Source organism: Amblyomma americanum, chromosome 4 (genome assembly GCF_052857255.1).
Source record: "Amblyomma americanum isolate KBUSLIRL-KWMA chromosome 4, ASM5285725v1, whole genome shotgun sequence".
Classification (NCBI taxonomy): domain Eukaryota; kingdom Metazoa; phylum Arthropoda; class Arachnida; order Ixodida; family Ixodidae; genus Amblyomma; species Amblyomma americanum.
In genome coordinates this window covers 180,962,210-180,989,179 of record NC_135500.1, presented here as the reverse complement: position 1 = coordinate 180,989,179, position 26,970 = coordinate 180,962,210, and the positions used below count along the sequence as shown (strand labels likewise).

The 26,970-nt window shown below is 46.9% G+C and overlaps 1 protein-coding gene across 7 annotated transcripts in view; it reads left to right on the top strand.

Annotated features, from left to right (window-relative positions):
- Positions 1 to 26,703, top strand: part of LOC144128781 (uncharacterized) — a 221,445-nt gene extending 194,742 nt beyond the window's left edge. For all 7 annotated transcript variants that reach the window (XM_077662482.1, XM_077662478.1, XM_077662483.1 and 4 more), the window contains one exon: positions 23,763 to 26,703. The gene's annotated coding sequence lies outside the window, so the exon portion shown is untranslated. The remainder of the gene's footprint in view (positions 1 to 23,762) is intronic.
- Positions 26,704 to 26,970: the final 267 nt, after the last annotated feature.

Sequence of the window (26,970 nt, the reverse complement as noted above, 5' to 3'; positions counted from 1 at the left end):
GCAAAACGCTAAAGCGCCCGTGTGGTATGCTATGTCAGTGCACGTTAAAGATCCCCAGGTGGTCGAAATTATTCCGGAGCCCTCCACTACGGCACCTCTCTCTCTCCTTCTTCTTTCACTCCCTCCTTTATTCCTTCCCTCACGGCCCGGTTCAGGTGTCCAACGATATATGAGACAGATACTGCGCCATTTCCTTTGCCCAAAAACCAATTATTGTTATTATTGCGAAATGTAAAAGAACCCCGTCCTTGCGTCGAGCAGTCACGCAGTCCAAGTCCAGGTGATTAGCTGTGCCCTCATCACCTTCTGCTTTAGTGAAGTAGGGACGGAGGCAGGTTCGAGAGGAAGGGGCAGTAATAACGTGACTGAGACAGTCGCGACGAGAAAGGGTTTCTTGCTGTAGACGCTCAGCGGCTATGGTATCCAGCCGCTTAGAATGAATTCCTGGTTAGGATTCCGGCCTCTGCGACCACCTTATGATGGAAGCGAAAAAAAAAAACATCAGTGCGCTGAAATTTTGGTGTGATGAACTGTTTCTGACTCGTTTTGACTGAGGAAATAGAGCCGCATTAAAAAGCGCTATCAATATCTCCAGCTGAAGGATTTTAACTAGCAACGTAATAGGCCCGAAAAAACAGGATGGTGGAAGGAGACGCAAAAAAAAAACGCTGCCAGCAAATGAACATTTATTGAAACACGACCGCATCTTGTATACATCCAGCCTACGTGTAAGCCGTAAAACAACCACGACGCGAGACTTAAAGCACGAATGAAGATGAAAGGCAAAGAACAACTTTCCAAAACACACTTATATCATAGCAATCCGCACGTGTGAGGAATCAGTGAAGGAAAAAAAATACTGGCTAGCCCTCTCCCTTACCTAGTGGATGTTTCGTGGGGCCCACTTGTACTTGATTTAAAGGTTATATGTCGTTTTCCAAGTGTCTATCCTTCTGAATGTCGTTTTTCCCCCTGTTTGTGGTCGTCTGGCTTGCTCTTTCCTTTTTAGATGCATTAGATTCCATAACCATTCAAGAACATGTGCACAAAGTTTCATAGTAGTCTGTGGAGCAGAAAACATGAAATCTGCTGCCGGGGCTCGCCTCTCGAAAAATACGTCCGCGAGCGCATTTTTACGAGCGCGCTTACGGTGCTCGGCAGAAAATGATCTAGGAGTGGATACCGTCTTTATAAGCGTCGTTTCTCGTACTATCTTGTATGCGTAAGCTCGGTAGCGAAAAATATAGGGTCTCTCACTTCATTCGATCCCAAGTGATTACAACAGCTCAGATAAATAAATAGCAATCGGATAAGTATTAAGCCAACTTTATTTTTAAATATGGTTGAACGGCCACTTCACCTGGCCGTATAAGCTAACCTCGAAAGCTGTGCTCTGGCTGCTACAGCAATGTTATGAAAAACTATTATGGAATAAACAGAACCGTACAGTAAAAAGGTGTAAAAACATCACTTTTCAATCAAGTTTTGAATGAACAATTGCTTGTCAACGATGTTTTTAGAACTTCTTGAAGAAGCGTTACTGAAAATGAAATTTTAGCCTCTTTAAACTTTAACTGTTTATTTTTCGTTTTTGCATCAAGCCACGCATCTACGAAAACCGTCAGTCTAGTACAGATCAACGAGCACTCTATTTTATCGCAATTTCTGAACCAAAATTGTATGAGAAACTCAACTGTGAGCTTGTTTTAGTCTTGGTTGTTTTCTAAAATATTACGTTTACGAACTGTATTTCTGTCATGAAGCCGATGTAAGCAATTCAGAAACACAAATTTTGTGCTTATTTGGAACAAAGTGGCGAATCCTTTCCACAGTTTGTATTACCACCCTTTCTAGATTAATCTATAATATAAAATTAATTTTTTGGTACTTTCAGAAAGAATAGCTTTCTAGTAAGGAGCATCCACGGGCTATATCAGAATTCATTATTTTTAAAAGTCTGCATGAGTATATATCAACGCCTTGCAGAACTCCGCATAGTGAAAATGTGTGAGAACCTTAAACTGTGATTGAAATCGAACAAGTGATTCGAAATCACACCTTTTATCCTTGCAACTCCTTTTGTTAATTTAACAATACTGCCAGTATCTTGGGAGATTATTACTGCATCAACACGCAGACGTTAAGTACAAAATCCAAGAAAAGGATGAAACGCGAGTGAATATGTTTGAGAGCGATGTCATAGAGGTCGGGTTAACTTTGGGAGTTCGAAATTCATAAAACGCGCGCAGTTCCTATCCGTGCTCAAACATTGTGGTACACAGACATCTTTTGTGCAATGAACGATTTAGCGGGATTCCAGCCCGCTTCTTCATTGGCAAAAAACACAGCCCTACGCGGCTTTGTTATCTCGAAGTCGGGATCGGACAATCGGACGTCTTTAGGCCCTTTGTACAGCTGTTGGTGGGACTTCGACATACAACATAGCGCGGTTAATATCACAAAAGTACAATCAGTGCGACTTCGCAGCATGCTAAAGCGCAATTTTGGGAAAGGGAGCTAAATTGAATGTTTAAGGGCTTGTCTAGTGTGTATAACCAGCGCTAATGATCCATGGCAGCGACAAGAAAATTATTTCCACCTCTCTCCCAAAAAAAGGGGGCTCCTGGCCCTTCATCTTAGTAAAGTGCAGCAACAGTGCACATATTCGAGAACGTTTTGCTACTGTGGTTAATCTTGGCTGGTTGCCATTGAGGCAAGTAGCGCCAGTATGCTAGGAAAGAATGTTATTATTAGGAAGTTCTGATCCTGCATTCCGTCAATCTAATTAGAAAATACAAAAACCTGGAACAACTTCTTACGCCAGGATGAATTTTGGTTGATTGTGACAAAAAAAATGGCAACAAAATTTTGATGGAAGACCTCTCATTATATCATCTTAAAATTATCAGGCAGCATATGCAAACGACGCGATTATGATGATAATACAGTATTGCTCAAAACTCGTCGTTTAATTTAGATGCAACAATGTGCTTAAGAGCATTTCGTGTTTTTATCTCCTCTCGTCGAGAAATCTTGGTTTTTTAGTACCAGCCAGACTGTGCGTTCTTAAGAACGCTGAAGTCGCAATAAGTTCTTAAATACACAGATATTAAATCATTCAAGTTTCATAGACGAGCTAAGGAAAGTCAATGACAAGTATACCTGTGCAACACATACCTTCATACCTTCAAACGGCTTTGCATCGATGGGCACAAAGCCCGTGAACCTCTCGCAAGATGTACTATTTCTCAACTATACCGTGCTACGGACCGACGCTAACCCAACACAACAATGTTGGTTTAGATTTAAACGCTCCTTTTTATAGGCCCACTAAAATTGTCCGGCCTATTACTTAAAAAAATTAATATCCTCATCAGATTCAAACTAGTGAGTTTCAGGGTCTATAAAAAGCCTTCTGGCGAGCTGATCGTGTTCACTTTTTATCTCTTAGTTTTCTCATCTCTCAGCTTATCTGGCACGCTGAAAGCTGCAGGAGAATGCGCGACGACGCACTTGCAAAGTTCCTGATTTTCATTCGTCACATGCAATCATTATGCACCTTTGTATTTTTATTGCGACAGCATTAGAGCTCCTGTTTTTGAGACAAGCCGGTGGCGTCGGCGTCCGTCCGTGTCGCGAAATTCTCATTGGCCAAGAAGTTCGTAACCTCATCGCACGAGCACTTTCCCAGAAAAAAAAAAAATGGTCAAGCGGAATCAAACCTGTTTTCTTTTAATTCTTTTTTTTTCGTTCTACTCTTTGTCCTTTGGGTCAAGAGCCGGTCGCGTTAACGCTGCACCACTGAAAAGCGTTCGTTCAATGCGATAGGTTAGAGGCTTTGTGCGACCTCCACATACCACATAAGAGGTAGCAAAGGCCTGGTTAATTAGAGTCACCAATTTGCGTCCGAAATTAAAAATGGCCTAAGCGCTGATGAACAACGGAAAGCAACATATGTGTCGTGTCATGCTATTGGGTAAAACGTCCTCCAAGTATTTTAAATTTTAATTAACGGTGCGCAAGCGCTTTTGTTATGATTTTCAGTGAATAAAAAATTACGCTAGCAACGCGGCCACAAGTTCACTAAATCTCAATCTTTTCTGCGCCTAAGAAATGGAAGGAAAAACGCTTCACGGTGCTTTGCGTTGCGACAACATGTCTGTTGCAAATTCCCGCTAGTATATTTCACCGCGATATTCACCAGCTTTCCCAGCAGAAAAGTTTCTGCATTGCGCTAGCAGCGCGAACACGTCACCAAACCTTGATTATACGTGATATAGCCCGGAAAATGCGAGACACTCACGAGAAGCGCAGACACTGAAAAGCATACAACATTCCAACAAAACAAAGGACAGGCACAGTATACAGAAAGACGCAAGAAAACAGGGAGGAAATAAAGGCAACGAGCGTTTAACTATGCATATTGAAGCCTAGTTACATAACGTGTTGGAATCTCGAAGAAATGCTATTAAGAATTGTGCAACGCGCTTTTGAAATACAGGGGCCGTAATGCAACCAGGAGTTTTCTTCAAGGCAGCGCTCTTTGAAGTAGTGCGCGTAAACTTGTTTAACGGGTTGTTTATGTTCTCAAATGACCTTTTTAACGCCGTATTTTTTCGTGGAAGTGTACTGGCAAATGGCAGTAGTTTAGATTGAATTACGGAAATTAAGTGCCAGTTACCGCCACGCAACCAAGAGCTGCTAGTCTACCAAGCCTGCGTCGTCTTTGAAAGGGATGCCAGAAGTTGCCGCCAGGAGCGTTTTATTCCTTTTCTAGTGCAAATCAGTGCATTAAATTAAGCATACCCAAATCGAAACTCCTTAAAACGAAGGTTTGTCGACCGTCAGTCACTAGAACTTCAGGTGGAGATATTACGGCGTGAATTCCCGCAAATTCTGCAAAGGCGCCATAATTTTATCACACCCTGAACGTCTAGCTTCCTTATTATCGCGATAAGGAATAACCAACGGTGGTTAAAAAAAACACTCGATAGCGTAGCAAAAGTGAAGCGAAACGGTAAAGAACATGGCTCCTTGAAGAAGAAGGAAAATAAAATAAAGGCAAAGACATAGCCCGGATGCACTACGTTTTCTTCTCCTTTCAGGGAGGACACTTTAGCAGAATTAGTTTTCAAACGGAAGCATCCGCCCTTAGACAGAATAAGCGAAAGTGGGTTGTGGAACGAGGGGAAAAAAGGGGGGGGGGGGAGGGGAGGGAGAGGACATCTTTTCGTCCACGATAAGAAAGCCCAGCCGGACAAAGCGCCGCCTTCGCTAGTGCTTCCCGTACCGTAAAATCCGGCGTTTCCCGCGAACAAACAAGCCGCAGTCGCCAGGGCAGGCTGTTAAAAAGAGCGCTAAAGTCGCCCGGAGAGCGCCTTTTAAAGCGGCGGGAACTTGGCGGCCTGCAGTGGTGGCAAGTAAGAAGATAGGCAGCGGCGGACGCGCGAGTTTGGAAGATAGAGAGAGAGGAAGGAAAGCCTCTTCCTGGCGCAGATTTTTCGTCCTCGGGTCTTCTTTTTCGCGTTCATCAGGCGATGGCGCTGGCCTGGCTTGTCTGTGCGTCTTTTGAGGGCCTCTCTTAGAAAGAAAAACAGCTCCCGGGGCCTTACTGGGGCTATGTGAAGCGGCTTGACAAAGCCGCTTTGTTTGACAAGTGCGGGGTTAACGGTGTCTATTACGGGCCGGGTGCGGACCATCGAAAGGATTAGGTGAGCTGTAAGAAGGCACGAATGCGGGACATCTGACAGTAGACATCGAACAGTCGGAGAAGAAGAACAGGAGACGAGAATGAAAGATGGTGTAGGAATTTATTTCGGTTTGTGCTGTACAGAGTACGACTTGGTAAAACAAAACTAAGTATCTGGCGGAATTTACTTGGTCGGGTTTTTGTTTTCTTATTGAATGAACGGAGGAACACAGTAGCTAGAAGAAGGCTATACGTATTTTAATAATATTTCACACACACACAAAAAAAAGAAAAAAACTGAACAAACGAACCACCGCAGGCTGAAGTGCGGGCTAGCTGGTCGGCCTTTATAATACACAACAGTTCAAGCAAACCGTGGGCAAGGAAGCGTACAGCACAAGCGCAAAGTTTCAAATTAGTTTTAGTTTTCTCTTCAGTAGGCATGTACTACTACTATCGGTCTGTCTGTTGTTGCCAGGAAGAAAGAAAAGGAAAGTGCACAGGCCTGCTCACTGGCTCAAACCGAGCCACAATCGCTACCACGTACAGATAGTAGGAGAGTTGAAAGATGGGATAGAAAGACAGGATAGTACAGACGCGCTAAAGACAAGGCCGATCCCGGAGGTAGTGCAATATTGGGCCAACCAGTGGAAGGACTGAAGCATCCTTCAAACTCTCCGCCACATTTCTAAAAATAACTCCACTGGACCCTTAACAGATACTCTACGAGGTCCGGACAGTCGCGCATTCTATACTACTGCTATCGGGAGCAGAAGATGTGAATATATACCTCGCTATAATTGAGTAAACAGCGTTGCGGCGCGAAGTTCTAAGCGTTTTCGAAAAGCACGACCGCCACGGATTCATGCCTGCAGATAAAAGCGGTCTCCGTTTCGGCTGGCCGGACACCAGACGCGGCCTTGATGTAGCGGAACAGTGCAGCTTAATCGAAGTTGACATACTACGCACCACTTATGCACACGACATAATGAGGACATATCTTCTCCCTCATTTTCAGGATGCGGGTGCGTTCATATAGAAAAATATACTTGGCACAATAAACGACTATTCGTTGATAAGGCTAATAAAAAAAGAACCTCTGACCGCAGCAAAAATATCACTTTAGTTTCTCACTTTACGTGTTCAATTATGGTTATCACGGAGCACTGACACATTCAATGTCCAGCTTTGTGATTTATGCAGCTTGTTTTACCTTTTTAACGAGCCAGCCGCACCGCCTACAGTAGGCGTTGCTCTGTTCAAACGCGGAAACGCAACAATTGTGGCAATACATGCTTAGATCCCGCTGTCAGTCCCTATGCTTCTTTAATCGATCACTCGAGCGCCTCTCCAGCTTCCGCCGTAGCTTTTTTTTTTTTTTCACACGATGATGACATGAAACAAAGCGCGCCATTTACGCATTCAACAAAGCGTTTCCGACGATATTTTGAACACTATTTGCTAGTGGTCTTCGTACCGGCATGTGACAATGAAATGCTTTTGAAACTCGAGAGGTGCAGGAAAAATATCATGACCGGCAGGCGACAGCCGATGACGTTAGAAGTTGTGAATACAAGAGATCCTCTCAGTTTTCCGCTCTTCGTCACCACCAAGCTGTCATAGCTCGCAGCATTTGTTTCTTTTGTAGCGGGAGTTACATTAGGCTACCAGTCGAGAATTTCGCGGTACACGCGAGAGGTCAGTTGTGCGCATGCGCCGTTACCATGGTGCAAGGGGGAGGAAAGTTGTGCGCATATGCGCCGTTACCATGAAAACCGGGGAGGAGGAGTGGGTGCGCCGCGCGCTTCGTCACCTCTTTCTTCTGGAGTCCCTCCTTTATCCCTTCCCTTATGGCGCGGTTCAGGTGTCCGCCGATATGAGAGACAGTTATTGCGCCGTTTCCTTTCCACGAAAACCAATTTAACCTTACGGCGCGGTTCGCGGTGTCGGTCTCCACGACAGGCGTCGCATGGATCACACCTACCGTCCCGCTGAACGCATCAAAGTGCACCGGCGTGATAAAGGAGGGACTGAGAGAAGAAAGGAAGAAAGTGGTGCCGTAGTGGAGGGCTCCGGAATAATTTCGACCACTTGGGGATCTTTAACGTTCACTGACATCGCACAGCGCACGGGCGCCTTAACGTTTCGCCTCCGTCGAAACGCAGCCGCCGCGGTCGGGTTTGAACCTGTGTACTCCGGATCCTGGACCGCAAGGATTGACCTTGTGTATCTGAGAGAAAGCAACCAGTCTAAATACTGGGTAGGCAGCGTTGAGACAACTGCGTATTACTTTACCGATCATCGGGCAGTGTTTATCTCTGTCAAAACAATTGAATAAATAAACAATGTGTCTCTTCGCATACTTCTTCAATGCTTAACATTTTAGTCACCACAACAAAGTCGACAACATGCGTAACCAGTGGGGAACTACAGCTCTCGCTACGTATATCCTGGCATAGCTGAGCTATAGCTGAGCTAATCATTGCCAATTTTTTTCTTGGGAAGGCCTTGGGCTAAAACTATATTGTTTTCAACTTTTAAACATGCCTTTATATTATATTATATGTACGCGCACCCAGAAGGTAACGCAGAGCATTTATATATACCTATACACGTTTCCTGAAAAACGGTGAAGTAAAATTTATAGCCTGTCTTGTCATCGAAATTAGGTACAAGCATGAAATGCCTCGTAGGAAAGGCGTGGAGCATTCCTGAACGCCTCTCAAGTGGTGATAGCCGCACGCTGGTATGGGCCATGTTCTTTGGCGGCTCTTGTTTTCGCCCGCTTCTGTTCTTCGAGTGACGAAACGCACGTGCCCCCCCCCCCCCCCCCCCCTCCCTCCCCTGGCTGCTTTCTCGGCTTGAGGAGGCTCCGGCACCTGCCGCTTTTCTTACCGGAACTACGTGCTTGGCTTCCTTCGCTTCTTTTGGAGCTTTATCTGTCGCCGCGTTCAGCCGATTCTGCTTTATGTGATGGGCAGCAAGCTCAGTGCCCCTCGCTGCTATCGCTGTTTAGACATGCCGTAGCGCTCACCCGCACTTCGTCGCCCTTAGCTACGCATTTTGCCGCCTTCTCACTTTTGTGTGTGCGGCTACGTAAACCTGCTATTGGCGACACAGTGGAGCCCTTCTCTCTTGATGACCCATCCGGCTCAACCGCACGGCCACGGTGGCAGTGCTATACTGGCGCGGAGATTTTGAAAACGATAAACGAACGGAAGAAAATGGTAAAGTCGATGTGAGAACAAGCCGCGTTAGAGGATAGTAGTTAGAACACGCACCGTCAGAGGCTGCGGAGGCGGCATCGAGAAACGCAGCTTTTTTTTCTTTTTGGCAGGAGTGGCTGGAATCCCGCACGGGACGAAAGCGTGGCTTTTTTTTTTCTGCGGACTACTACATGACGAAGAAGTCTGGCATTTTCCGCATAAGTTCAGCTTGATGTCCGGCCTCAGGTTCGGTGCGCGTCTCCGGGCGGTGTACGCCTGAATTTGCCGGGAATGGGATGTAAAAGCATTTCATGCTTAAAAAGCAATGGTTCCATTCTTTCTTGCCTTGTACCTCTCTGCTTTGCGTTGCTGTATTTTGCGACAAACGAAGCAGCTTGTACACAGGTGAATTTCCGGGACGCAGGTAAACCCAATCTTCGTGTCGTACTCACGGAATACTCCAGCTACGCCCGGGATCTGCCGGTGTGCAGAATCCGAGTTGATTTTTAAAAGAAACGAGTCCTGTCCTGCAGTGAAGCGGTAACGCACAAGCTTATTATTATTTTCGTATTCGTCCCTTAAGACAGCAATAACAGACACACAAAAGAAGGAAAGATGTAACGCCGGCCAAGCCGTGAGGGAAGGTCGGTGAATTGTTAAGCCGCTTCTATGACAAGCGATAGTTGCCTTTTCCTGCTGCTACCTATGCGCAGGATGACCGCTTTACAGCTTGGCACGCATGTGGGGCTTGAGTGAAGGCACAGTGGAAACACTTTCTCCTGGGGATATCCAAAAAAGCTATCAGAGCCCTGGTACCGCCCCTCACTTGCAGGATTTTTTTCTGGATGTTCCAGTAAGGTGTGCATCCTATATACAAGATCCAAGAGGCATTAATTTAGACTGTTTTGACACTGTAGATTTGCAGCTACAGTGCTTGCTTGCTTTACCCCAATAGGACATGTTATAGCATCGGGCCAGCGCTTGAGTTCGACTATGCAGCAGAGACAGAGTTAACAGAACGCCGGACTTGCATCTTGCGGTTGGTTGGCGCGGTGCGCATGCTCGCACGCTAAATTCTGGTTTGAGCTTGTGAGCTTGAGCTGAGTACAGAAATACACCTGTGCGCTTCTCTGGTGACGTCACGGTGTCGGACAGGGTAAAAACAACGGCGCGCCTGTTTTGCTTAGCAAAGCTAGACTGGTCCTTGGAAAGCTTGTCCGCCTACACTATGTGCTTGTTGTAAGCGACGAATGAATGTCCCGTGCATATTTCATCTCTACGTGTTTCTTATTTTTGGAGCGAAAGTTTTCACAGCAAGCAAACAAAGGCATCAGGCGTTAGGCGTATTACATGACGAGTGAAGAAAACGGTGTGGTATGTCATTGAATGATTATGATTTTTTCACGTGAAATACATATGTGCCGTGGTGCGTTACCTGCCCTCTCTTGCGAGGAGACGTGCAGTTCCCCTTCGAGACGAGTAAAGTCCGTGTGAATAAGAACATGATAGTGAAGAAAAGCAATATACAGGCCGAATATACAGTGTGACCTTGATAACTCCCTATGACTCCCGTGCGAACATGGAAAGGATCTCCCTGCGTCACGCAGCAAGCGGCCATAAAGTTATGCGTAGAACGTTCGAGATACGATCGTCGTCCTTCCCTGGGATATTAGATCGCCCATATAGGATATCTCTACGATATTCCTGGCGCGCAACTTCTTCACGGGTGTTCCAGGAGTCCAGCATTTCTCGAAAGGCTGCTTTATTTCAGACAGGGGCTGTTCTATTTCTGTCGTATGACACCAACTTTTTTTGCGTGGGGTATCCCCCCGCTACCATTCTCGTACTTCGCAGGGACATTGGATCACCTACTCAGGATACCCGTGGGATATTCCTGCCTTTCTTCACCGGGATGCGGGAGGGGGGGGGGGGGGATAAGGTGTTATGACACCCACTTTTCTTCTTTTAACCCTGGAGTCATGCACAGATTGGGTACAGGACAGATACTCAGTTGCGCTTCTTTTAGTGATCACTTGACAGAGAAGACCCCATTTGAATAGCCTGCATTGCTGACGAAAGATTACCGGGAACGCAAACATTTCGTTTCGCTTACTGTGGCGCTCACTTTGAAAGGTGAGCTCTCACAACCTCCTAAAGGTCAAGCATTCCGAACGAAAGCTTGAAGAGGCACAGGCACTTGCGCAATGCTTTGGAAGAAGGAACGGAAGGCTCTGCGTGGTTACGAATCCAGCTTTCTCGTATTGAGCGTTGATGTAAGTGAAGTTGCCTATTTCGGTTCGCCGCGTAACCAGGCTCAGTTTCGGGGAATGATGCCCTGCGCTTAATGCGAAATTCTTGGACATTTAGCCTGCAGTGATGACAATGCCGTTGTAATAGCGCAGTGTTAAGTTGGTGCTTCACACAAGACGCTGCGTTTTTTTTTTCTTGCCAGAAGGCGAACAAGCTGCTGCACGTTACGTCGTAAATAAAAGCAGGGCTCCATGTCAAACTGTTTTCCTTCCACATTGTTTGTTATACACCAGACATTTAAAAGGGGTGATTTCCGCGCTTCATTTCTTTGTGCTACAATCCATTCTTTACGAAAGCTATCATTTAAGGTGAGCACAATTAATGGCTTATGGAATGCTAGAGAGCTTCATCAGAAAATTTGATTCCAATAGGTTCCGGGTCCTTGCGGTTTACCAACAACGCGGTTCGTCGAAATAGTTTCGTGGACTTAGTTGGTCACGCTGAACGAAGCAGAGCACGGGAAAACAAGGAGTTCTTTAATTTTGTTCCCAGCTTTGTGTTTTCATTTCGCGCGAGTATTAGAAAAGTGACCATATCAGTGCACTGTTTTCGTTATTATTATTTACAAGGCCAAGCATGAACTGCCCTTTGAGAAGTAAGTTAGTATTACTAGTTAGAAAGGGACATTATATAAGACGAAAAAGCACAAGTCAGCCCCCCCCCCACTCCCCCCCCCCTCCCCCCTCATAGCTCAATGTCTGCGCTCTTCATTTGTGTTTCTCGTTGCGCAAGGATAGATTATATCGGAAAATCTCCTGGGACACAAGGGAGCAGCACGGTAGCGTGGTGCGAAAAACGGATTTGAGCAGATCTCGGGGCACAGCCCCTCATTACAGCCAGCCACAGACGGGGTGCAGAGGAACGCGTGGCGCCGGGTTTCGCACGGACAGGCCGCTCACGCAACAGCACGACGTCGGCCAGCGTGTGCGTAGGGGGGCGGGGGGGGGGGGGGGGGGGCGTTAGCCTACACACATGCCGACCACGTCGCGCCGATGCGCGCCGCGGATCCTCGGCTGGACGCCGCGGCGGCGAATCGACCATCCTTCATTATGGAGCGGAGCGGCCGCCGCGCGTTCATTACACGAACGGGGCCCTAATCCTCTCCCCGCTGCCCGCTATTTCCGGGCGCGGCCATCGATTATTGAGTGCCGTGCATCGTCATGTCCGTTCGTCCTTCCGGCCGTCCGTCTGTCGGGCTGCTCCTGCTTTTTCGCCTCCTTGGCCGCACACACGCACGCAGTTTCCCCCTGGGAGTGGCACCGCCGAAGCACTCGCGCGCGCGCTGTGCTCCCTCCCTGGGGGATTAGCGGGGAGGCGGGACCCTGCCCGAAATCCTCAGATTCCCGAGCTGCCAGCAGCAACTCTGCCTCTGCAGCCCCTCCCCTTGCTCGGGCCTTGCTCGGCCAAGGCCGGACGCCGCCACCGTGAAAGCAGCAGCCAGCGACACGAGTCACCTTCGCCGGCACGCATTCCGCCTGGGCGCACACGGCGCACGCAGCTCCCGGGATCCAGCACGGGAGCCGGTGCTCGGCTGCCTGGCCCGTTCGCCTTACTTTCCGCTGCTCCGACCTTATTCTTCCTGCCCCAAAGCAGACAAGACGGGAAGGGGTTCTTGTTCCCGGGGATTATTGCGATAAGCCCCCCCGTGCCGTAATATATGCGGAGCCCTCTTCTATTTCCGGCAGAATTCAACTCAATGTCCTTTCTCTCTTCCTTTCCCTTTCCGCTGCCCGCATTGCCTTCCTCGCCATTTTTTTTTGTTCCTTGTGTCGTGCTTAATTAGAATTGCAAACACGGGGTTAACTTCACATTAGCAGTCACTTGGTAACGAACGACAGAAGCTCCGCGAACTGAGTAAAGCTTATTACGCGTGTTCGCTGTGCGGGTTTTGTTCTGGCCTTTAGATTTGCACGTGTTCGTTTTCTTAATGTTTTTTTTTTATTTCGTGAATGCCGGAATGTAGAGCTGGCATGAAATCGTGGAGCCTTCTAGGGCAGTCTCTATAGGTTCATTTTTAATTATTTTCTCAGTAGCAAACACGCATCTTAAGCGCTGAAAAGTCAGATAGAAAGGCAGACTTCAATCTGTAAAAACAATCTGTGATAATGGAATAGGAAACCTATGACCCGCTTCGTACATCAGGTGCAACGCTGTCCAAGCTAGCGCTCTCGTTTGTGCTGCCTTCATACGCGATATGAAAGTGGTGCGTTCCTTGTGGTGAGCGAGAAATAATAAATGTTTTGCCTGCAGTCTTATATAAGTTTGTCATCAGCTCTTATTGTTGACGACACGTTGTCGCTTTCTGATGCCTTAGAGCACTCGGCCACAATACAAGTGCGGAGTAACACACCTCCATTATTTTTTTTTTCATGCGGACTACTTCCATGCTTTTCATAAAACAGCGTTACACCTAATGCATGAAACGGAGCATAGGAAAGAAAGAGGATACAAAAATAAGCATCGCACATACCTCCATTTCGTTGTTTAATCGTGTTCTTGATATCTCGGATTAAGTAGAATGAAAATGCTCATTCCAGCATAAAAACTAAACTATTTCGTCTTTTTCTATATCAAAGAACGTACCGAAAACGAAGAAAGAAGGTTCCTGGTTACATCTGACCGGGCCTCAAAAAATTGCGCACAATCCTGTAAATTAAAGCAGATTATGCAAGATGTAAAACAGAGCATTCTCCTAAATTGTACTCAACAGAAGAAGTGGAACAGCTGTTTCTTGTTAGGCGACGGCGAAACCAAGATGCGCCGTTGTGACGAAAGACTTTTGAAATAATATTTTTCTGCTCTTTATTATGCGATAGTGGTACAGCTGCCCACTAGAAGCCTCGTCTTCTGCCCTCTGTGGAACATGCACTTCACCACCGTGGATAAGCGAGGTAGGGCATAAAATTTCAGGAGCGAAGCAACAGCACCATAAATGTGACACATTCTAGTGCAGTCATTGTGCAGGCACAAAACACGACGCAAGTGAACAGTCTAATCGGAATTCAGTAGATAGGTATTAACATTGTCATAGTTTATAAGATCAGAGGTTCCACAATTTTCGTTTTTACTTTGCTTTCAAAGGGTGAATTGCACGTAGGGTGTACTATCGCGCTCCATATGGCTGACATTTCTGGCTCGTAATAAATATAAATGCGCCTTCACACAGGGCGGAAGACTTGCATAAGCATTCAGGTTACTTTGGTGTTTGCATCGGAGGCTAAATTAATGAAATTACAGCATCGCTGGCCTCGCGCGAATTCGAGAACTGAGCTCTAACCAGATGATCTACGTTGTAACTTGTACTGAGTGGGATATTTAATTTTTATTTTCGTGTTGTTTCTCTTTTACTTACCAGCCTTTATGCCGATTGTACTGTTGGAGGTCAGTGCTGGAGCCTGCGGCGTTGATAACGCTGAATGTAACCAAAATGATTGCCACTAAATGTAACCTCGAGATGAGGCCACATTACTTTGAATTCACGTGGGGCGTTTCAGCAAATACCTCCGCCGTGGCGAGGCACGATCATCTTCGGGCTTCATGTGTGACATTTGTGAGCGACGTTGCTGTCTGACATAAGCGTGGCAACTACTCTAGCGCACCCAGCTGCCGAGGTAGTGATTGGATGAAATGTCGATGACAATAAGTAGATTAATTAAATATACTACTTAGCGCGCACAGATCAAGATTATGGTACCATTCTTGAGTATAAAGCTGAAGAGCAGCGGTGGCGAGGGAGAAGAAAAAAAATCTAAGTCCGTCAGTGGTGCTTAGATGCGTGAACAAAGTAAATCCGTGTACCCTTTAAAATTTACGCTGATTGGGCTTAAAAGCAGCAATATTATTTTTAACTCTGCGAACCTGGCTAATTGTTTCAGAGGTGTTCGGTATGCAGAATATTTTCGCGCGTAAATAAGTCTCATCTCTCTACAAAGTAACTGAGGGGCCGTGATGCAAGGCTAAATGTGCTTAACAGCATGCACAGTTAAGGAACAAAATGTTTTCTAGCTAGCTTGGCGTCCTTTGATGGGTCCGCATCCATCGCATGTGAGTGAAAATGCCCGTAATTGGAGATATTTGTAGTATCCATTTCTCGGGGAGATACTAATAGGTTCCACAGCTCCCAAAAGTTCAAAGAGGTGAATCAAGAAGTAGGATTTTAACTTTTGAACGAACGTACATTTAATCTAAATAGGTACTTAGCTGTTACTGTTAGAAATGGGCTAGGCACCTTGGGTAACAAGGTGCAATACTAACCACGGGAGCTATTCATGTGCGGACCTACTCTTCCGCCTGCCTGTGTTCTCCCACGTCAGTCTAAAAGCGCAATTATGTTTGACCACGCTCTTGGAAGGCCAGAGCCTGTAACTACCTACATGCAGTAGAATGTACAAGCTTACGCCGAGAAGTAAACAAAATTTCAGGCAGAATGCACCCACACTCTCTAAAACTCCGCGCTTTTAGAAACAAGTGAAAATAAACTAGGAATAGAAAGTGAAACGGCAAGACACGTGGCGAGCTGCAGAGAAGAGGACTACAGGAAGCATCGCACAAAGTTTCTCGAGCCGAGACTCGGCGGCGAACGCGGGGAAACTTTTGAGTGCATTCTCCTAACTCGGTCCAGTTTCACAGCGCCTCTCGCCGGGCCGTATTTTCAGGGCAGATCGCTCTCCGGGGACGACGCGAGAGGATGCTACTTCTTCCTCCGGAAGGTGGTTGGTTGCCATAGCACCGGCCCACTCCGCCGCCGAAACAGCGCGGCTCTGTCAACATCAAACCTTAATAACCTGAAAACGGGCGCAGCCAATCGCTTTTTTACTTTAAAGCTCTTCCGTTGGAAGCAGCTTCCCAAGCCCCGTGCAGCCCGTCAGATTTTTTGTGTTAGCTTAGGCCGTCGTTTATTGCAGGGGCACATCGATAACTCCAGTGGGCGACAAGCGAGGCCTCACCTCCTGTTGTGCGCTGCTGCTTTGCGCGAGAAAGTAGGAATACTACGGCACTCGATTATCATACAGTTGTGTTATACGCCTGGAAGCATACTGCCTCCCGCGGGGATTTCAAGGCAGTCTCTGAAGATGTCCGCTAAGAATAAAGGTGGGAGGAATACTTATGCGGCGCGAACAGAAAGCACGGGAAACCTTATTGCACTGCAGACGTGCCCAGTGCCACAAAATGAGCGCCGACCACGCCTCACTGCTGCCACTCCAGTCGGCGTGAAAGGCAAGGCCAGCTTCAAGCAACAATGGTATGAAAAACGATCACGTAGCGCGCAGAGAGAAAATGAAGTTTCCTAAGCTCGCGTGGCTATAAAACAGGGACATCTTCTCTTCTCATGCGAGTCTGTAGCATCGGCAAACAGCCGGTAAACGGAGGCAGCCATGAATGCCAAGGATGCAATGAAGGTGCCTCTTATAAGACAAATGGGGAGAATCCACGTTTCGTTTCGCTTTGCCTGAGCAATATAGGCACGTGCCAAAAGAGCTCGGTTTACATGTCGTACACGGTAAGCATGCTGTGAATGTAAGCTCAAGGGGTATACATAAACGCGACGAAATTTTTCATATCGCGTAATTTTCTAGTAATATTCTTTTTTTGGCAATAATGAATAATTTATTCTTAACCCTTTCAGGAGACGCTCATTATTTTGATTCAAAACAAGCCTTTCAATTATCTTTCCAACGCAAAAGGCCAAAGGCTAATTTTTCACGCAATTACAAAATTTCCTACACAGGGTCACAATGGTTGACAGCTGTAACTTCGAAATGCCAGGATTCATCAGATAAACACCCCAGGTATCATGGGATTTCTAGTGACCATATGACGCTCAAAAATCTGCCTGCATAGAAACGGCAGAGGACGAACTATCAAGCTGACAGTTTTGCTAAATATCATTTGCTGCGTTCGCATAAAAAATGCCAACCTATTTGCGGCATGAATGATGTTAAACTCACCTGAATCAAACGAACCACTGCTTACTGCAGCGCAGTCTAAGAAAATGCTGAGAGTTCCGTTAGTACGCAGTTATGTACGTAGCACCTAATGAGTTGACGTGCCTTACGCACTAGTAAAAAATTGTCAACTTAGAGCAGTCACGTACGCACCGTTGTAAGCAACCTGCGGGTACATCTTTTTGCTCCTCTAATGAGGACACTTTGTGCTGTTCAGCCTCCACTGAGCAGCGCTGTCTTAGCAGTCATTTAACTTGAGCTGGTCGCAAGGTGGTTTGCTCGCCAAGAAAACACAAAAACTTACAATACGTGGCATACGTGCCAGCATGTCGTGCCCTACTGCTTGCTAGCTCTGGGGCTTAACAGCACAGATGATTGAATGTTATATACGGTGGACCTATCAGCAAGAGGTGTGCTGTAAAAGGTCCACACTTTGCTGCACACGGGTCTGTTTTAGTATTGAGCTTAGGAGTAATGCTTTGCGGTAATAAATTATGTTCCGTTATGAATTGGTTCTGTAAGAAATTACTTTAGGGCACTTACTGTTCTTTTTACGCTACTTGCGGTGAACGGCAGAAACACCGGACGCGTGAAAGCAAGCAGCCTATAAACAGCCGTTTCCCAGTTCGATGCGCGTGCCGACTTTCGCGTATTAGGAAAGCGACATCGCCCATTTGGCTCACTCCATTCTCACTCAGGGAGAATGGACTGAGGCTTCGAGTTGGGCGAAAGGCTGGCCAGATCACCGTCATTTTCAGCGTCTGTTTACCGGTGCCTTGTGAAAATCTAAAATCGTTCATAAAGTCTGGTGGAGGCTCGGAAGAATCTCTTGAAGCGCTTTAAGAGACCGGATGTGAGCAGAGTGTATCAGGTAACAAACCCTAGTTAATGACATCCCAGTCGAAAGCAAGAAGAAGTGGGCATGGGCAGGGCATGTAGTGCGAAGCCTAGATAAGCGATGTTCTCCTATGATAACGGAGTGGGTTCCAAGGAAAGACGAGCATTTACATAGCAGGGGGCGGCAGTGACCCGGGTGGGCGGTCGAGATGAAGTTTGTAGGGGATAAGGTGTTCAAGCCTGGCACAGGACAAGGTTATTTGGTGGTATATGAGGAATGTCTTTGTCGCACAGTGGACGTAATCAGGCTGATTATGATGACAATGATGATGGCGATGGTGATGACGATAATGAAAACGAAAACACGTTGGTTGCAGCCAGTTTTTGACGTATGCCTTCAAAGCCAAGTCCGGTTCAAGGGTAAAAAGAACTGTGACAGGAACAGGACGTGTGAAGAGAGGTGGACAGGACGAGCGGTAACTTGCAACTGGGGTTTATTCGAAAAAGCGTGGTCCAGCAAAAGTGTGCGCCTGCGCAGTCCGTATCACAACAGAGTAAGGTAACCGTCCGTGCACGAATGTTGAACGTAATGTTTCGGCGTTGTTGAATGAGTTTTCATGAGTCTAGTAGGCAGCACGGGCTTGGAATTAAAAATAATCGGTTCCAAACCTGAGTCCATCGATGGTTATAAACAATAACAGCCAAAATGGTTTTTCCTAAGACGCCGGATATCGCAGGGCACAAAGCGTGTTCGCACTTTACCTCTTCTAAAACGTGGCTAGCCGAGGAACGGGTTGAACCCGAGACCATTGGTGGACAAACACCATGGCCACTGATCGTCAGTGACGAGTTGTCTCCGTGATGACCGTCTATAGAGAGCCCTTTATATTTCTTTCCTTTTACAGTCACGCCATAGCATTTGTCAATACACAGGAGAAACTGGCTGCGCACGCTACAGACCGCGTTCGTTACCCCTGCTGTAGGATGACACGTATGGTACAATAGCGCACGGATCGACTTTATATGCAGAGAGTATGTAAATATATGTTTCATGTATATACTGCAAGTATATAAACGCTGTTCGCGAAGGAATTATAGGTCCGATGGTACATGTCGCCTGAGGGCGTCACTCTAGAAACGCTGGAGCTTGTCTTTTCTGTTTTTTTTAAGCTGAGTTGGGGCAACTCAACTTACTGCGTTTGTTTATTGTGGATAAGCGGGTAAGTTATTATGGTGCAATAGCTTTGGGAGCTGATACGGGGCACAGGTCGTCATCGCTACAATATAGAGCAGTTGAAATTAGGACGGCGATGTGCTACCGAGCTACTAATGGATTCAACACACTACTCGAAAGAGCATAACAGGCAGCTGACACCACTGCCTTTGCAGGCACGGCGCAGACTAGGCGCACTGCTTCAGGTGGGCATGAGACAACACGTGGCGTGGCCAGCGCCCCGATGCGCACGTGGCAAGCGTGGTCGATACATCGACTGTTGTAGTGAGCAACGTCCTAAGCATCACGTACGTGCCACCCCTCTTCTATGATTGCAGCTCACGGACAGCATTCGGCCTGGAACGCTAAGCGCGAGTTCACTGCTCTTATGCATTAGTGGACTTGTAAGTCCAATTATAAGACAAGCTATCGGGTACTCCGTTCCGGATTCACCACAGGTCTCGAAAACGCTGGTTCAGCTAATCTGGCCATTAAGTCAGTCCTTATCTCTGTGACCAGCAGGCTGCGTCCACGTGTCCTAGGTTTACCATAGGGAGGGCTTATGTCAATGTTGCCTCGTGTGCCTGATACAGTTTAATGACATGTAGAAATTAGACACATCATTCATCACCATAAAGTCGTCTAGTGATATCAGTGGCCCGCAAGAAGTCGTTACTTATGATAAAGATCAGGCGAGCTTGCAAACTCGCAGTAGTGTTAGCTGCAATATCACTGCAGTGCATCTATGGCCAATACTATCTCATTCGAAAGCTTTTACAATAGAATCCAATAAATTGTGTATTTTATTGGCAACCACTCTTTGGATAGGCTGGCGTTAGAGGCTGCAGTTGTCATGAATTTCAAGCTAAGTTAGCAGAAGCTGCGCGTATGCATTTTAAGATGTTGTGGTTTATCTGAGAAAAGTGAAGCAAAGTTGGAAGTTAACCGGCCGCAATTTGCTATACTTTCAAAACAACAACACTGTCCGGTTCCTTAAAGCTAGCAATAGTGGCTGCTGTGATAACAGCGCTCTGAGACCAGCCCTTCTTGACCAAAAGTTGTCAATTAAGGAGACATACACCTTTTCACGTCTGGCCTCAGGAGCCGCATTTACAACTGCCCGAAAGTAGAGTTTGTGGTGACCCGGCGTCTTTCTTTCTTGCGACCACGATTGCGTTATAGAAGCGCATTAAAGACAGACCGCAAAAGTGCTTTACTAACAACTGATCTTGAATGAAAAATGCAGACTATACGTGAACACGATTAATCTTTTTGATGTGTTATGCATGGTTAATGCGTAGTTTTAGCTCGGGCATAAGTTCATAAGGTGCGTTTCACCTAAGACAGTTAAAAAAGTTTTAAAAATAGCCTTTCTGAGCTGGCATATCTGGCACATCACGGTCATCGATTGTGCGCACCAGAGTACATACTGGTTAACTAATAATAAATAGTTAATTTTTAACTATTACCCTTAAGCTTGAGATGATTGTAGCCCACTATAAGATATATCGTTATCAGTTTCTAGATTCTCGTAAATTCCATTCTAGTCGCTGCTCCAGCGCAAGGAATTTGGAGGCTGCGTATGGGCAAAACCAAAACCACGCTGCCGGAGAGAGAGCCAGCCACGCCTACTAGCGCGCGTCACACAGCGGCACGGGTGTCGCGTGGTTTTTTCGCAGGGCCGGGGAGGAATTGATGACAATAAATTAGTGTTAACCAGTCAAATCACCTCTGTTCTTCCTTTTAAGCTGTACATTACAAAGTCATCTATTGCAAAAATATGTCCAAGTGCGTTTCGTTTTTTAATTCCTTTCTCTCGGGTATTTTCTTGTGCTAACTTTTATTGTATCTAAGCGGCTCTGGGTATGGTGCTGCAAGCAAAATCATAGCGTTCCTTACATCGCACAAACCCACACTCTACGCGAAGTACAGCATTGGTTGTTTCGTTGAAGCCGTTTAACTGTGTTCACTTGCTTACATATTACGTAACTTTTAAATGACTGAATCGATTTGCATTATGTCAACCATTGGTATATCTCCCCGTTACTTATATGCGCGCACCAATGCTCTTTTCCTCCTCACCCTTTCCACCACTGCCAGCTGTTGACTACCCCGTGTCGCCCTAATTTCATATCTTTACGTCCGGGGGTTTATTCAGACCACAACGGGCGACTGAAACTAGCTGGGGTCGACTTGCCAGGCACGAGACGCAACTAACCACCACCTTCTCCTCCTCTTCTACGTATTCAGCGATCCCGACCAAGTAGACTAGGCGTCGCCTCTTCATGGGCGTCACAATATTATAAGTTAGTATTACTGAAACGCAGCATTACTGAAAATAACGGTGTAAATCCCTAAACTGTTGTTCAGGCGTACGAACATAAGCCGGTTCGAACCAGTATAAAATGTGATGGTTTTGCATAAGCAGGCAGAGAAATCAGTGCAAAAGGACCACTTGGCCACCTTGGCGTAGCTGCAGGTCTCTGGCTGCTAAAGGTCACAAGAGTTGTCATCCCATGCGCAGTGAGCGCGTTTTTTTAATATCAAAGGCTTCTTTCAACGAGGCCTCGCGCGCTGTAACACACTGACCTACTTCCCGCCAAGTGCGAACAGCATCCCTAACGAGGCAAGCGGCCGCACTCGTAAAAAGAGCTGGCCGTAAATTCGTCGTCGCAGTGCGCCGTCGCAGCCTTCTGGTCCGAGTAGCATGCCCCGCCATGCTCCGCTGCTCCAGTGAAAACGCAGTAACCTGCTAAGCGCGCGTGTGCGGTGACGCAGCAGGCCCGTGCATAGATTTGTAAACTATACGTCGGGTCACTGACGGCCAGTGCCCCGTCACTGACGGGAGGCGCTGTCACAACCAGCGCTACAACTATACCGAGTTTCACACTTAGCGTGCAGGCATGTGGGATCTGCGCTGATAGCGCGCCCGCAAAAGCACACTACTCCGCCACGTATCGCTCCTATATTTCCACATGCTATAGATCTTTTCAAATTTGTCTTTTTGAGCGCAGTAATATTACCACTGGGCTGTGCCAGCAGCGTTCTGATTGGCGGATATCAAACAGACATCCACTGCGCATGCGCAAAGCAGTCCAACACGCACGCGCGCTCAATCAAGTTGTGAACAGTGCAAAGGTCTATACATTGAAAGTCACGGTCCTTGCAGTTTGTGACGGTGAAAGATGCCTGCTTTGTCAAGGTAGTCACGCATTCAGTTATTGAACCCTCTGATTCTATTTCAATGATGGCGAACTAAACTCTGGGGTGCGAATGCATCTAGCGAGAACAGGCGTGCTAGTTTTGGCAGTGATGCACGCTATGTGTGAAACAGTATACCAAAGTATATAATAGACAAGGTCCTTAGAAAAGATGCAAGAACTAGAAGCAGTCATCCTGTGTCGTGTCAAAGGCGTGAAATCTTTAGAGCCATGAGGGGACCACTCGTTGGAGTGACAGCCCAAGGCTTGTGTCAGAAAGAAATTGTAGCCGTAGTCTCGGACAAAATCTGGGCAATGTCTGTAGTTCTTGTCGTTGCGATGGTATTTTTGGCAGTTTCGGACAGCCCAGTGCAGTAGCGACGGCGTTTACTCCGTCAGAAATGGTGCAAATTCTGTGGCCGCAAGGACACATAACGTTAACAAAACTCCTTGTATTTCGGGAGCGTCTTTATCTTAGACAGGATGTTTTTGTCGTCTCTCAACTGGAAGCTCGTCAGGCGCTATGGCGTCTACATAAGGTTTGGCCACACCGGTCAGTCACAAAATGTTTGCGAGCGTGCGGTCTGTGAACTGAGTTATTGATTACGTGATGCAGCACTGTTTTGCGCAACGCTGTGGGGTTTCCGTGATACAGAGCAATGCGCCAGTCCGGACGCTTGGGTTAAACCCTCTGAAGATTACCAGCAGTAAGATAAGCCTTTCAAGTCTGGCTATTGCGCGTTGCTAAATTAAACTAAATATGCGGCTGGCACTATCGCAGTGTGTATTCTCCGAGAGTGGGTTTAAAGGTTTGAAGTGGTTCTATAAGAAGTATGGCAGGCGCAGAAATCAATTCTGTGGCATGAATTATTTGTTAGAAAAACATGGAGCATGTATCTAAGTGCTGACTTATGGCACACATTTATCTCTGGAGCTGCTGGCAATCGAACGTTTCCATAGTTTTTAGACTTCTTTATCTTTATCAGTGTCTATTTTAAGATGTACCTAACATTAAGTGACCGACGCTGTTGCTTTCTTCGTTAACGCACACGTGTGCGGCGATGCTAGTTGAGGTATACCATCTGGAGCTCATTGTTCCTTGATTCTCTTTTGTTCATTCAATGACTGAAGATATCATCCCCGAAGCGTGAGCAAATTTATCCTATAGTCAGTCATAATTAGCTGAGCATACTTGAAGAACAACCAATTTCTTCTGCACAAACTCCGCTCACCCCACGAGGAGAAAAATTTCAACTTAGTAGCAGTTTCTATTGCCCTTTTAGTTGTTTCATTAATGCGACGTCGCATGCATTAAAGAAAGAAAAGATTCCTCTAAGTTTTTGTCGCATCTTTCTATTTCAGGAGGCGGTCATCTTGTGGAACGCCTGCCAAGGAAAAGACTGCATCAACGTTGCTCACCAAATGCACGTACTTGGCTGGTCGTTAAAGGACAAAACCCTGCACGAAATTATCAAGAAGCAAGAACGTTATGGACCACTGCTCTGCGCAACTGCATGCTTTAAGACAGTTGAGTGTGTGTTATTGCGCTGCCGGGGCTTCAGAACAGTAGCATTCAAAGCAATCAGCATCATACTGTACATTTACGCTTAACATATGCTCCTGTTTGTCGTGAACGCAGCCACGTTGGCCTCTTATCTCCAAAGATAATGCGGGCATAAAAGCTGCGCCAACGCACCGATTATGTGATAGCGCAATAGAGTCTAACGTGAGCTATATTTTATCCCCGCAAGACTTTGTCTGTCAAAGGACTTCTAAATATAGGCACGAAAAATGGTTATGAGCGTTAATGATCGTACAGGACTGTTTAAGCGAGTTCTAAACGTCGTGTGAAGATGTGCGACGCCCAGATTGATCAATGTCCAGGTTAGTTCCGAGTGACCTATAGTCTGTGCACAGTGCAGTTAAATATATCACGTGCCTTTTTAATGCGAGACACGTGGACTAAACTTGCATCGATTCTATCTTAATTCGTTCCGAACTCGAATGAACTCGGGACCTAAGCACGGTGGGGTCAGATATGACAGAAAACACATGTTTATCACAGAACGTTACGAATCCTATTTATAATTGCGTTGCAGAACATGTTCTGGCGTTATATGCAGAACATGTTGCGGCATCAATTTTTGTTTCCGGTTCATGTGCTTAAAGGAATAGTAGTGATTCTTCAGCAGTAACGATAGATGTAACGTAAAACAGCATGCCAGATAAACTCGATTTAAACACAATTTCCGCTCAAGTTTTGGTTCCGGTTTCCTAGAGCTGGCAGTCGCCTGCAACGTCATTCATGACAACGCAATGCCGCATGGGAGCTACTGGAGCCGGCAGAGTTCTGACGACAACGGCTCGCCGTTCTGTGTCTGCTCAGCTCCAAAGATGGCATTCTCGAATGCGCTACATGATGCCATTTTCATCTCTATGTTGGTGGCACGACCGCAGCAATGTTGGTAAATCCTACAGTTGGCGGCAGGGCGCATTTGCACTTCGACACCAAAGCGGAATATGTTGTACAGGTTGCCGCCAATCGTAGTTCGTGAAAACTGGGTCAGAATGCGGACCGTTGCTTTTTCTGCTTTTTCAATGAGGGACTATTTATTTTTTCTCCATTAAGAAGTTAATATGAGGACAAATTTTCAACTGCAAACACTTTGATGTAGATGATATCCACAGTCTTGAGATCATTCTCAAAGAGGCATGATTGTTTTAATGACAGTCTTGTGCTCTCTGTCATATCAAAACCACACAGTACATGAATAGGCACAAATATGCTAAATCGACAACCGTCTTAAAAATAAAAAACTGAACACCTTTAAATGAAAAACTACTGAATATAAGCTGCGTTATTGCTGTTGAAACGGAAGAGGTGGAAGGCAAAGAGAATAGGGCTTTCAGCTAAAGAAAGGGCTCACAAACCGCAAATTAACTGCCATATCACAACAATTAGTACCGATGATTGTCTGCTTGAAGACATAGAAGTAACGTTGCTCCAGCGAATGCTTGCGGGAACACTGATCGCCTGGGTTTTTTTTTTCTTGTTCCGTCACCTTCGAGACAACGACTCCTCCCCAAGTTACTACCTGTTACAGCGGCACTCAATGTTTCGACGAACAAGACTCACGCAGTGATCAGGCACACCGCGTGTCGTACGTACTCGTGTGTACTCGTCGTTTGTCGGTGTCTTTATACCAAGCGAACCACTGGGCGCAGTCCATCGGGATCAGGACGCAACCCCACCAGCAAATGCTTTCAGAACATCGCAAAAGCGTGAGTGGATCAACAACCATCCCACCCCCCTGTAGAGAACTTGAAGCTACCAGGAGTGGAGCCGCCGTCGCGTGCCGTGTGTGTTAAGTGCGTTGGTGTGTGTGCGCGCGTCTTTGCCGGTTGTGAAAGGGCAAGACAAGCAGAGTCATCCGTCGGCGTTGTGCGCGCCCACTTCGGGGACCACGGCGGCTGCGTGCCATGCAATACCTCCGAGACACGATCCGCCGAGGAACGAGTCGACGACGCCTGGTCCCAGGGGAGTGTGGCCCAGTGTGACGCGCAAGGGTCATGTCGAGACGTCGACCACCCTCTCCCATCTCCTCATGTGTGTGCCCTCCCGCACTCTTTCCTGCCGGGTGCGCCTTCCTTCTGTGCTGCGCGAGCCGAGTGTGTCGCGAGAAGTTACCGTTCGGCCTTCGGGCACGACGAGCAAAGTTTCCTAGCGAGTTGGCGGGGGCTTCAGAAGAAGGGGAGAGGGCAGGGGTAAAAAAAAAACCTAAGAGCGAAATCAGCTAACCGTAAATTTCAAAACCGCGCTGTAACCGAGAAGTCTGCTCTTTTCGGGTGGGGCGGCTAATTAAAACACGGCGGACGTTCGGCTAAAGTCGTTCACGAAGAAAAACCAAAGTCGAGATAAGAGCACAAGGGCTGAGTGAGGAGCGTGTGCGGAGGAGGGACGGTCCAGGAGAATGTTGGCTAAAAAAATAAAGCTGACAAAAGTAAGACACTCAGGGGAGCCGAAGGAAAGAGTAGGAACGAGACGTCCGTAACGAGTCTTAGAGGGAGGGAGCAGAGAAGACAGAAAGAAAGTGAAGAGGGTGGTCCTCGCGAGAAGGCGCGAAAGGTGGTGCGCTGAAAGCGGCCCCCTGCCGGCGCTAATCCGCGTGCCCTACGCGGGGATCTCCGGAAGGATTTCAACGGCGACAATGGGTCATCGCGAGCCAGCGGGCCTCATCCATCTTGCTCTGGAAGGAAGAGTGTCAAATTACGTGCGAATATTAAAAATGTTTTGTTTTCCTTACGCCCCGAGCATAATGATGACTTGCACCGTTCCACCCAGCCTTGTCTCCCTTTCTTCTCTCTCTCTCTTGCTCCAGTTTCGCGTCTTCAGTTTACTTTATTTCTTTTTGCCAGCGCACCTCGTTACGTATTCACTGCACGCGAGCCAAGCTTGCTTCTCCGCACTAGCCAAGGCTTCAGCCGTGGTTCTCGCACACAGCCTGACCGACAGGTGCGAGCTGTTTCCATAGTTCTGCGCAGTGTGGCGTTGGGAGAAGAGCTATCGATT